This window comes from Suncus etruscus, chromosome 12 (genome assembly GCF_024139225.1).
Source record: "Suncus etruscus isolate mSunEtr1 chromosome 12, mSunEtr1.pri.cur, whole genome shotgun sequence".
Taxonomy (NCBI): Eukaryota; Metazoa; Chordata; class Mammalia; order Eulipotyphla; family Soricidae; genus Suncus; species Suncus etruscus.
Genome location: NC_064859.1, coordinates 4,276,424 through 4,287,586, shown reverse-complemented (window position 1 = coordinate 4,287,586; position 11,163 = coordinate 4,276,424). Strand labels below are relative to the sequence as shown.

The 11,163-nt window shown below is 40.5% G+C and overlaps 1 non-coding gene across 1 annotated transcript; it reads left to right on the top strand.

The window, feature by feature from the left end:
• Positions 1–10,764: 10,764 nt before the first annotated feature.
• Positions 10,765–10,867, top strand: LOC126025218 (U6 spliceosomal RNA). Its single transcript, XR_007501260.1, has one exon. It is a non-coding gene; the product is annotated as a U6 spliceosomal RNA (small nuclear RNA).
• Positions 10,868–11,163: the final 296 nt, after the last annotated feature.

The window sequence follows — 11,163 nt, the reverse complement described above, 5'->3', positions numbered from 1 at the left end:
GAATATTACTGTGAACAATATGTAAGCCACTATGATTAAAATAAAAAGTATATTAAAAATATTACCCCAAAAGATAACAACAAAATCCATCAAAGGAAAAACGGGGGGGTGGAATAAAGCAATAAAATGATTACCCTATTATTCTTTTGGGGAGTGCTCTCCCCAGGGTGATAAGGACCTGACAGTTCATTCAGTTACAGTGCTGACAATGTGTTGCCCCTACATGGTAAGAATGAAGGCTATATAATGTGAATTACTGAAAATATGGGTAAAACAATCATATCTAATATCTTAGGACAAAAGACAGTTCTCTGCAATCCCTCAGTTTCTTCCCCAATGACAATCAATTCTCACTAGCTTAGATTTTTTTTCTGACATTTAACCCATCACTTCATTTATAAAACAGTACTTGTTCAATAGAAGTCCAATACAATGCAAGTCATAACTATAATTTTAAATTCCTTAGTGTCACATTTTTTAAAAAGAAGCTTGTAACATTAAATTTTAGTCTATTTTTCAACCTGGTACATTTAAAATATTATCCTGCAACCCATAATCAATCCATAGTTCCTTTGGGAGTTTCCCAAGAAGTACTCACAGGAAGCCACTCCCAGTGGGGATTGGTGGGGTCACTAGGACTCCACTGAACAATGTCTGTGGCCACTGGAGTTCACTGCGGGAATGATCTGTGTCAGAATCAAATCATGCTGTACAACATCCACACGGCACTTGGGTCATTTCCTCCAGCCCAGTACAAAAAATTTCTAGGGCCCGGAGAGATAGCACAGCGGCGTTTGCCTTGCAAGCAGCCGATCCAGGACCAAAGGTGTCCCATAGGGTCCCCCGTGCCTGCCAGGAGCTATTTCTGAGCAGACAGCCAGGAGTAACCCCTGAGCACCGCCGGGTGTGGCCCAAAAAAAAAAAAACAAAAAAATTTCTAATGATTTCTTCTATATTTATACTAAACCTTGAAGTATCTGCTTCTCTCTTAACAGCATTTCTCCATTTGCAGCAGGCAGGTTCTCAGTACTCATGGCTGCAGGTGGCGAGTGACCATGACTGGGTAGCCCAGTGTTCAGCACAGAACATGACTGTCTGACTCCTCACTCACTTTAGTTAGGAAGTAAATGAGGCTTTCTCTCTCAATTTCATATACAATTTTACTTAGAATTAAACACATAGGTTAATTCATAATAATCTCATTCAACTGTCTTGGCATATACCCTTGCAAATATATTCACACTCAAACACTGCAATTTGCTGGCATTATGCTTGTATTTTTGGTTCTGTTTTTCCTTACTTTAATAAGTACCTTGTCAGGGCCGGAGAGATAGCATGGAGGTAGGGTGTTGGCCTTGATGCAAAAGGACAGTGGTTCGAATCCCGGCATTCCATATGGTCCTGCCTAGCCTGCCAGGAGCAATTTCTGAGCCCAGAGCCAGGAGTAACCCTGAGTGCTGCTGAGTGTGACCCCTCCCAAAAAAAAAAAAGGAAAGTACTTTGTCTTTTAAATGTTTTGATATCTATTGTATTATTTTACATGGCTTAGGGGGCATTTCAGTGACATGTTCTACTATCAGCCAGTCCTTGCAGGAAGCTGACCCTTTCAGCTTCTGGTGGTCTCCAATCTCCTTTCTTACCTCAGAACTTTCATTGTGATTGAGCCTCTCTTACAGTTTTGACCATCAGAAAATACAGTGGTACTGTAGTGGGCTGGAGAAATCATACAGGGGTTAAGGTACTTTGCATGTGACTGACTCAGGCCACATGGGTCCCTACACTGTGCACATTTGGTCTATTGAGTCCCACCAAAAGTAATTCCTGAGCACAGTGGAAGGAAGAGGAGGAAGAGGTGGTGGAAGAGGAGGAGGGGAAAGTGGAGGAGAAGGAGAAATCTGTGGAAAAAGGAAGCAGAAGACAAGAACTGGAATAATAATATAGCAGATATGGCCCTTACCTTGCATGTGGCTGACCTGGATTCAATGCCCCAGCATCTTATATGGTCTCCCAAGAACTACCAGAAGTAATTATTGAATACTGAGTCAGGAGTAAACCTTGAACATTACTAGAACTGCCTAAATGCCCCCCCTCCACACCACTCCCCACCCAACAAAAAAAAAAAAAAGGGAGGAAAATGAGGAGGAGAAAGAATTTCCCGCAACAAGGGCAAGGATCAAGAAAAAATAAAGGGATTAAAGTACTTGTTTTGCAGCATACTGTCTCAGCTTCTAATCCCTGCCACCACATATACCGTATTTTCCAGCGTGTAAAACGACTGGGCGTATAAGATGACCCCCTAATTTTGCAGTTAAAACATAGGTTTAGGCCTATATTCGCCTTATCAGACAGAACGTTCCTGTATGTACCAACTGTATGTACCACAGCGAGCCAATCACAACAAGCAAAGGTTCAAAGGTTATACTGTAATAGACTTCTTCTCTGACTGGCCAGTCTGAGCAGGCTTTTTACAGTGTAGATTCGGGTTCAAAACATTGTCTAATTTGCATGCATAAAAAGCCTGCTTGGATTGGCTGGGTTAGAGAGGCGGTCCAAGCAGCCTTGCAGTGATTGGTCCCTTATCATAGGCACCTTTTCTGGCAATTCCCTGGTGGGTCAGTTAATCTCCCCCACTACATGAACCAAACAACATCCCATCCTCGAACCCTAGCACTGAACCACTAACACTGTTAGCTGGGGTTTGCCAGAAGTGGCCCCCAGATCTCCTGAGTACTGTTTGGGAGCCCCCAAGAAAGAGATTTGGAAACTCTGTGGCCTGATTTTTTTTTTGTTTCGTTTAGCTGCATATTGAAACATTTTTTGGGATCTACTCGGTGTATAAGACGATCCCCAATTTTCGGTTGACTTTTTTTTGTTTCAAAAGTCGTCTTATACGACAGAAAATACGGTAGTCCTGTAGCAGTGTCACAAGTGACTCCTACGCACAGAGCCCTGAGCACCACAAGATGTGGTCCCCTAATAAAACCAAAGAAAAGTTGGTATAATGGTCAGATGTTCCAAGGTAAATCTACATATAAACTCAATGCAATTCAAATCTGTAATCATAGCTATATGAATTTTACAAAAATAGAAAATTTTATCCCAAAATTCATGTGGAATCTCAAGGGACCCCACAATAATTTTTGAAAATGAACAAATTTAGGACAACTCTCTCTTCTTTTTTTTTTTGACAACTCTCTCTTCTTAAAAATCAATTAAAAGACTAGAGAAATAAAAAAACAATATAGTGACAAACATATAAAAAGAAAAGAATGGGGCCAGAGAGATAGCATGGAGGTAAGGCGTTTGCCTTTCATGCAGAAGGTCATCGGTTCGAATTCTGGCGTCCCATATGGTCCCCCGTGCTTTCCAGGAGTAATTTCTGAGCATGGAGCCAGGAATAACCCTGAGCACTGCCGGGTGTGACCCAAAAGAGAGAGAGAGAGAGAGAGAGAGAGAGAGAGAGAGAGAGAGAGAGAGAGAGAGAGAGAGAGAGAGAGAGAGAGAGAGAGAAGAAAAGAATAGAGAATCCAGAAGTAAATTCTTCTAATGGTACACTTTTCCACTGACAGAGTCAAAATCACTTAGTAAGAAAAGTACAATCTCTTCCACAAAAGTGCTGGGAAAACCGGACGTCCACATGTGAAAATCCACACTTACATAGAACCCTACACATGGATAAAGGCATAAATAAATAAAACAGTTTCCAAATATAACATACAAATGGCCAACTAGTATATGAAAAGATATTCAACACCACTAAAACCAGAGAAATTAAAACTTAAGGCACATGAGTTATCACTTACTCTAATTAGCTACTATTAAAAATAATGATAATGAGGCCAGAGAGATAGCATGGAAGTAAGGTAAACACCTTACAGCCTTGCATGCTGAAGGTCGTTGGTTCGAATCCCGGCATCCCACATGGTCTCCGAGCCTGCCAGGAGTGATTTCTGAGCATAGAGCCAGAAATAACCCCTGAGCTCTGCCGGGTGTGACCCCCCAAAAAAAAACAATGATAATACAAAAGAATGGCCAAATGTGGAGAAACATCAACCAAAGCATGGAGAAATTAGAACTCTTGTACACATTGGCAGAATTGGGAAGTTGTGCAATTACTATAGAAAGTATTATAGCAGGTTCTCAAAAAATAATTAAAAAACATGGTGCTGGGAAATAAAATAAGGTGCTCACCTTGTATGTAAATGACTTGATTTGAACCTCCAGCACCACATATGGGCCTTCTGAGCATCATCAGAGATCATTCTTGAGCACAGAGTCAGAAACAGCACTTGAATACTGCTGAGTATTGCTCTCAAATCCAAAATAAATAAAAGAAGCAATGTACCATATGATCTAGCAGTCCCGCTTCCCAGTATATAGTCTAAGAAACTGAAGGCAAAGCCTTAAAGAGATCTTCATGCACCTGTGTTTATAGCAATATTATTTATAATAGCCAGGACATGGAGTTAGCCCAAATATGCATCAATAGATAGATGGATAAATTAAATTAAATTAATTAAATACATCATTATCACAGAATATCATTCAGCCTTAAAAGAGAAGGAAATCGTATCAGATGCTGTAACAAAGATGGTCCTTGAGGACATGGTGCTAAATGTCCTACGAGACAAGTGCTACATAATTCCACATATGTGAGATATCTGAACTAGTTGATTTCATAGAAACAGAAAGTAAAATGGTGGGGCACAGGGGAAAAAGGAATTATGTGTATATACTTTCAGTTTTGCAAGATGAAAAAATTTTAGAGATCTATTTTATAAAAATATGAGCTAATGCGACTTAATGAAACAATACATTTAAACAAGTGTAGATCTACCCATCATCTTTTAGACAAAGAGTTAACATTGAAGATACCTAAAAAGTTTACAAAGCTCAGTAACAACATCAAAATGAACAAAAAATTGAAAAAAGGGGGGCCGGTGCGATGGCGTAGTGGTAGGGCATTTGCCTTGCATGTGGTTGACCCAGGAAGGACCGCAGTTCTAACCACCCCCCACCCCACCCCACCCCGCATCCCATATGGTCTCCCAAGCCAGGAGCGATTTCTTTTGGTTTTTTTTTCAGGAGCGATTTCTGAGCACAGAGCCAGGAGTAACCCCTGAGTGTTACGGGGTGTGGCCAAAAAACAAACAAACAAACAAAAAATTGAAAACAAGATAAAAGATACTTCCACCGAGAATCCTTATAATTGAACAATAGATAAATGAAAAAGTGCTTATGATCACTTACTGTCAGAGACATGAAAATGGCATGTATCAAAACAACTAGAAACCTGAGGAAGAGATAATATGGTTAAGGTATAAAAGATAGTATGGCAGCCTTGCATGCTGCCAACCCTGGGTTGCAATCCCCAGCACTGAATATGGTTCCTCTAGCACCGCCAGAGGTCACTCCTGAACAGAGCCAGGAGGAAACCTTGAATACTGCAGGGTGTAACTCATCAACCCCCTGCAAGTATAAGATTGGCATCAACCAGTGTTTGCTGGGATTCAACCAGTGTTGAATGAATGTGACATTCATTCTCACCGATAAGAATGTCATCTGATTCAGCCTTTATAAAAAATAAAAGTTATTTGCCAAAAAATTCAGAATATCTAACATCACCTTGATACCAAAATCAGAAAATTACAGACCAATATCCCTGATGAGCACAGATATAAAGATCCTCAACAAAATTCTGGCCAATAGAATTCAATGCATCATCAAGAAAGTCATCCACCTCGACCAAGTAGGTTTTATCCCAGGAATGCAATGAGGTTTAATATCTGTAAATCGATCAACATCATACACCATATCAACAAAAAGAAAACAAATGTCATATGATCATATCAATAGATGCAGAGAAAGCATTCGACAAGGTCCAACACTCATTCTTGATTAAAAACCCTCATCAAGATGGAAATAAAAGGAACTTTTCTCAATATAATCAAGGCTATCTACCACAAGCCAATGGCAAATATTATAATGGAGATAAACTAAAAGCCTTTCCCCTAAAATCTGGTACAAGACAAGGCTGCCCTCTCTCACCACTCCTATTCAACATAGTGCTGGAAGTACTTGCCATAGCAATTAGGGAAGAAAAAGATATTAAGGACTTCCAGATAGGAAAGGAAGAAGTCAAGCTCTCACTGTTTGCCGAAGACATGGTAATATATTTAGAGAACCCTAAAGACTCTCTGCCAAAAACTTCTAGAAACAATAGATTCACATAGCAAAGTGGCAGCTACAAAATCTACATGCAAAAGTCAATGGCCTTCTTATACACTAATAATAATAGAAAAGAAATGGACATTATAAAAGCAATCTCATTCACATTAGTGCCCCACAAACTCAAATATCTTGGGGTCAACTTAACTAAAGAAGTGAAGGACCTATACAAAGAAAACTACAAAAGCCTGCTTCAAGAAATAAGAGAAGACACAAGAAAATGGAAACACATACCCTGCTCATGGTTTGGCAGGATTAATATCATTAAAATGACAATACTCTTGGGGTCGGAGATATAGCATGGAGGTAAGGCATTTGCCTTGCATGCATAAGGTCGGTGGTTCGCAGCCCATATGGTCCCTCGAGCCTGCCAGGAGCGATTTTTGAGTGAACAGCCAGGAATAACCCCTGAGCACTGCTGGGTGTGACCCAAAAACAAAAACAAAAAAAGAGACAATACTCTCAAAGCATTGTACAGATTTAATGCAATCCTTCTAAAGATACCCATGACATTCTTCAAAGAAGAGGATCAAACACTCCTGGAATTCATTTGGAACTATAAACACCCACGAATAGCTAAAGCAATCCTTGGAAAAAAAGAATATGGGAGGCATTACTTTCCCCGATTTTGAACTGTACTACAAAGCAATAGTTATCAAAACAGCATGGTACTGAAATAAAGACAGACCCTCAGATCAGTGGAATAGACTTGAGTATTCAGAGAATGTTCCCCAAGACATTCAATCAACTAAACTAATCTTTGATAAAGGGACGAGAAATCCAAATTGGAACAAAAAAAGCTTTTTTTCAAAAAGTGGTGTTGGCATCACTGGTTAACCACTTGAAAAAAGCTAACTCAGACCCCTAGCATGCACAAAGGTCAAATCCAAATGAATTAAAGACCTTGATATCACACCTGAAACCATAAGGTATATAGAACAACACATAGGTAAAACACTAAATGACATTGAGACTAAAGGCATCTTCAAGCAGGAAATAGCACTGTCCAAACAAGTGGAAGCAGAGATAAACAGATGGGACTATATTAAGCTGAGAAGCTTCTGCACCTCTAAGGAAATAGTGCCCAAGATATAAAAGCCACCCACAGAATGGGAGAAACTATTCATCCAATACCCATCAGACAAGGGGCTAATATCAAAAACATATAAGGTGCTGACAGAACTTAATAAGAAAAGATCATATAACCCCATCAAAAAATGGGGAGAACAAATGAACAGACATTTTCTCAAAGAAGAAATACAAGTGGCCAAAAGACACATGAAAAAAAGCTCCACATCACTAATCATCAGGGAAATGCAAGTCAAAACTACAATGAGATACCATCTCCCACAACAGAGACTGGCACACATCACAAAGAACAAGAACAATCAGTGCTGGCGAGCATGTGGAGAGAAAGGAACACTTATTCACTGCTGATGGGAATGCCATCTAGTCCAGCCTTTATGGAAAACAATATGGATATTCCTCAAAAAACTGGAAATTGAACTCCCATATGATCTAGCTATACCATTCCTAAGGCACACAAAAATACAATTCAACAATCCCTTCCTCACACCTATATTCATTGCAGTGCTATTTACAAAAGCCAGACTCTGGAAACAACCAAGATGCCCTTCAACGGATGAATGGCTAAGAAACTACGGTACATATACACAATGGAATATTATGCAGCTGTCAGAAAAGATGAAGTTATGAAAATTTCCTATACTTGGATGTACAAGGAATCTATTATACTGAATTAAATGTCAGAGGGAAAGATATAGACACAGAATAGTCTCACTCATCTATGGATTTTAAGAAAAATTAAAGACATTACTGTAATAAGGCCCAGAAACAATAGAGTTAAGGGCTGAAAGGGCCAGAAGGCTAACAATTTAAAGCTAACCACAAGGAGTGATGAACACTGTTAGGGAAATAACTACACTAACAACTACGATGACAACTACGAATGAGAGAAGTAGAATGTTGGTCGCAAATACAAGCAGGGGCGGAGGAGGAGGTCAATGGTGGTGGGAATGTTGCACTGGTGAAGGGGGGTATTCTGTTTATGACTGAAACCGAACTACAAACATACTTGTAATCATGGTGCTTAAATAAAGATGTGTATATATATATATATATATATATATATATATGTATTAAAAATTTCAGAATACAGCAACAGATATGATAGAGTGAGAATGATTCCACTTTCTGAAATTTATCCTAAGAATAAAAAATATTCACTCAAAAAATATATATTCACACTTACATTCATGACAATGTTTAGTCAGATAACAACCCAAATGTCCAAGAACAAATGGACATCCAAAGACATTGTGGTTTAAACACACAATGAAACGTTGTGCATGAAATAAGTCAGAAAAAGGAGGACAAATACCAGATGACATCGTTCATCATGGCATACAGATGAACATAGAAGCAAAACACAGGAATAGGAAATATCAAATGAGGTCACACCCTTGGCCTTGAATGACAAAATGGAGACGTCAGGGGGAAAGAGTTAAACCAGAAGAGATATAAGGACAATGCAGAGGATCTTCGGCACTTTGGTGGTAATGAAAGCACAGTAACTTTGCACATCAAAATCATGGAAGTTAACTTTATTATAACCAAGTCACCTAAACCCTAATAAAAATGATATATGCTGGGCCCAGAGAGATAGCACAGCGGCGTTTGCCTTGCAAGCAGCCGATCCAGGACCAGAGGTGGTTGATTCGAATCCTAGTGTCCCATATGGTCCCCCGTGCCTGCCAGGAGCTATTTCTGAGCAGACAGCCAGGAGTAACCCCTGAGCACCGCTGGGTGTGACCCCCAAAAAAATGATATATGCTAAATTTTATACTATGTATCTTTTAAAACCATAATAATTTTTGGTGAAGGAACAGGGGCTTCCCAAGCAGTGCTCAGGGAATCTGGGCTGGGAGCCACTCCTAGTGACACTTGGCCAACCAGGCCAGGAAATCCAAGGCAGCAGAGCTGCTTAGGCATTTGGTGCCCAAGACTACCAAGGTAACTAATGGTACTCGGGCTCCACCATGATCACCAGCAGTGTTGGAGGCCTCCTGGGTTCTACCCGGGGTCATGCAGAATCAGATATTAAACTAAGGTTCCACATATGCAAAACATGTGCCCCTGACCCCTTTGCCATCCTCTGGTGTCTGACAATAAGTTTTTTAAAGACTAAGAGTGGCTGATGACCCAGAGAAGATAACAGCTCTCAACCTGTTTCATGAATCAGACTATTTCATTGTGTCCTGATTGCCCTCTGTACCCGGTGCCTAATGTCATCCTGAACCTCCCTTCACCCTCTCCAGGAGATTACCTTCCTATTTCTCCAGTGATGAGGCCCTTTTTCGTTTCAGGCCTTCCTCTTTCTTGACTTACTTGCTCATCCTTAAAGCTTCCTGAGAAGGAGACCTTTTGCAACTGTTTTAGATTAGTTTATCTGAGAATATCTTTTTTTTTTTCTAAATCTCACTTGATTCAGACTTGGCTTGCTGTAGAAATTCATCTAAGGCTGCAAATAGAAGTATTTCATAATTGTATACGTATTGCTCACAGTCTTCTAGTTTTCAGCTACTAGAGAAGTTAAAAGCCCTATTGATGGCAGATCATTTGTGTCCGACCTAAATAATCTTCCTAATTCCAGAGGTATGGAAATTTCACAACTATGTTGGAGGAATCTTTTCATTCATTTTGCTGCATAAACATTGGTCTTTTATTTAATATAAAAATTTATGCCTTCCAATTCTGTGAAGGTATTTCTACTCCATGTTCTCTGTTCTCTCTTCCTTTCTGGAACTTTTATTGTTGGGTTTCTTGTACTCACTTATTTTCCTCTAACTTTTCCCTCTTTCTATTTCAACTATTTTGTTCCACTTTCTGGGAATTTCCTCAATATATTTTTAATCCAACCTTTCTTTCTCTTGGGCTATTCTGATCTGTTTCCAATCTTCCAGTGTTGTTTCTGTTTTTTGTTCTGTTTTGTTTTTTCTTTTTCTAAGAGACAGGGTCTCGCTCTGTTGCCCAGGCTGGAGTGCAGTGGCTATTCACAGGCGCGATCCCACTACTGATCAGCACGGGAGCTTTGACCTGCTCCGTTTCCGACCTGGGGTTTGCCCCTCCTTAGGCAACCCGGTGGTCCCCCGCTCCCGGGGCGGGGCTGAGGGGGGAAGGATTCCCATATTGATGCCGAACTTCGTGCGGACACCCGATCGGCATAGCGCACTGCAGCCCAGAACTCCTGGACTCAAGCGATCCTCCGGCCTCGGCTCCCCAGTAGCTGGGACTACAGGCGCGCGCCAGCATGCCCGGCGTTGTTTCTGTTTTTAAACATTACTTTTTCTATAAATTCAGCCCTTCTTCCATGGGAGAGATATTTTTTTTGAGGAGCAGTGCCAGATTTTCTACCACTGCATAGTCTCCTTCATCTGAGGTGTTTTTTACTTTTCTCATTATGCATGCTTTTCTCACACAACTGGTTTTCACCCTCGTGTTTAAAAGAGGGGCAGAGTACTTCGGCAGCACATATACTAAAATTGGAACGAAACAGAGAAGATTAGCATGGCCCCCGAGCAAGGATGACATGCAAATTCGTAAAGCGCTCATATATATATTGGCTGGCAATGTTAAACTTGAGGATGGGGCTCATGAACCTTGAACTTCACTCTGGTATAAGCAGGCAAGGCAGTGTCAGTAATTCAATGCCCTCCTGCTTGCCTAGGTCTATTTTTCCGGCTTCGACCAGGAAGATGAATACAAGCTACTGAGCGTAGGATGCCAGGTAAGGGGGTAATGATACATATGAACACACCACACCCTCTTTTCAATACAGAATATAAACCTCACCTTGGCCTAATCCAGATATCCTAGGTTCCACCTTTCTTCCTCTTCCTCATTGTTCCAGCTAAA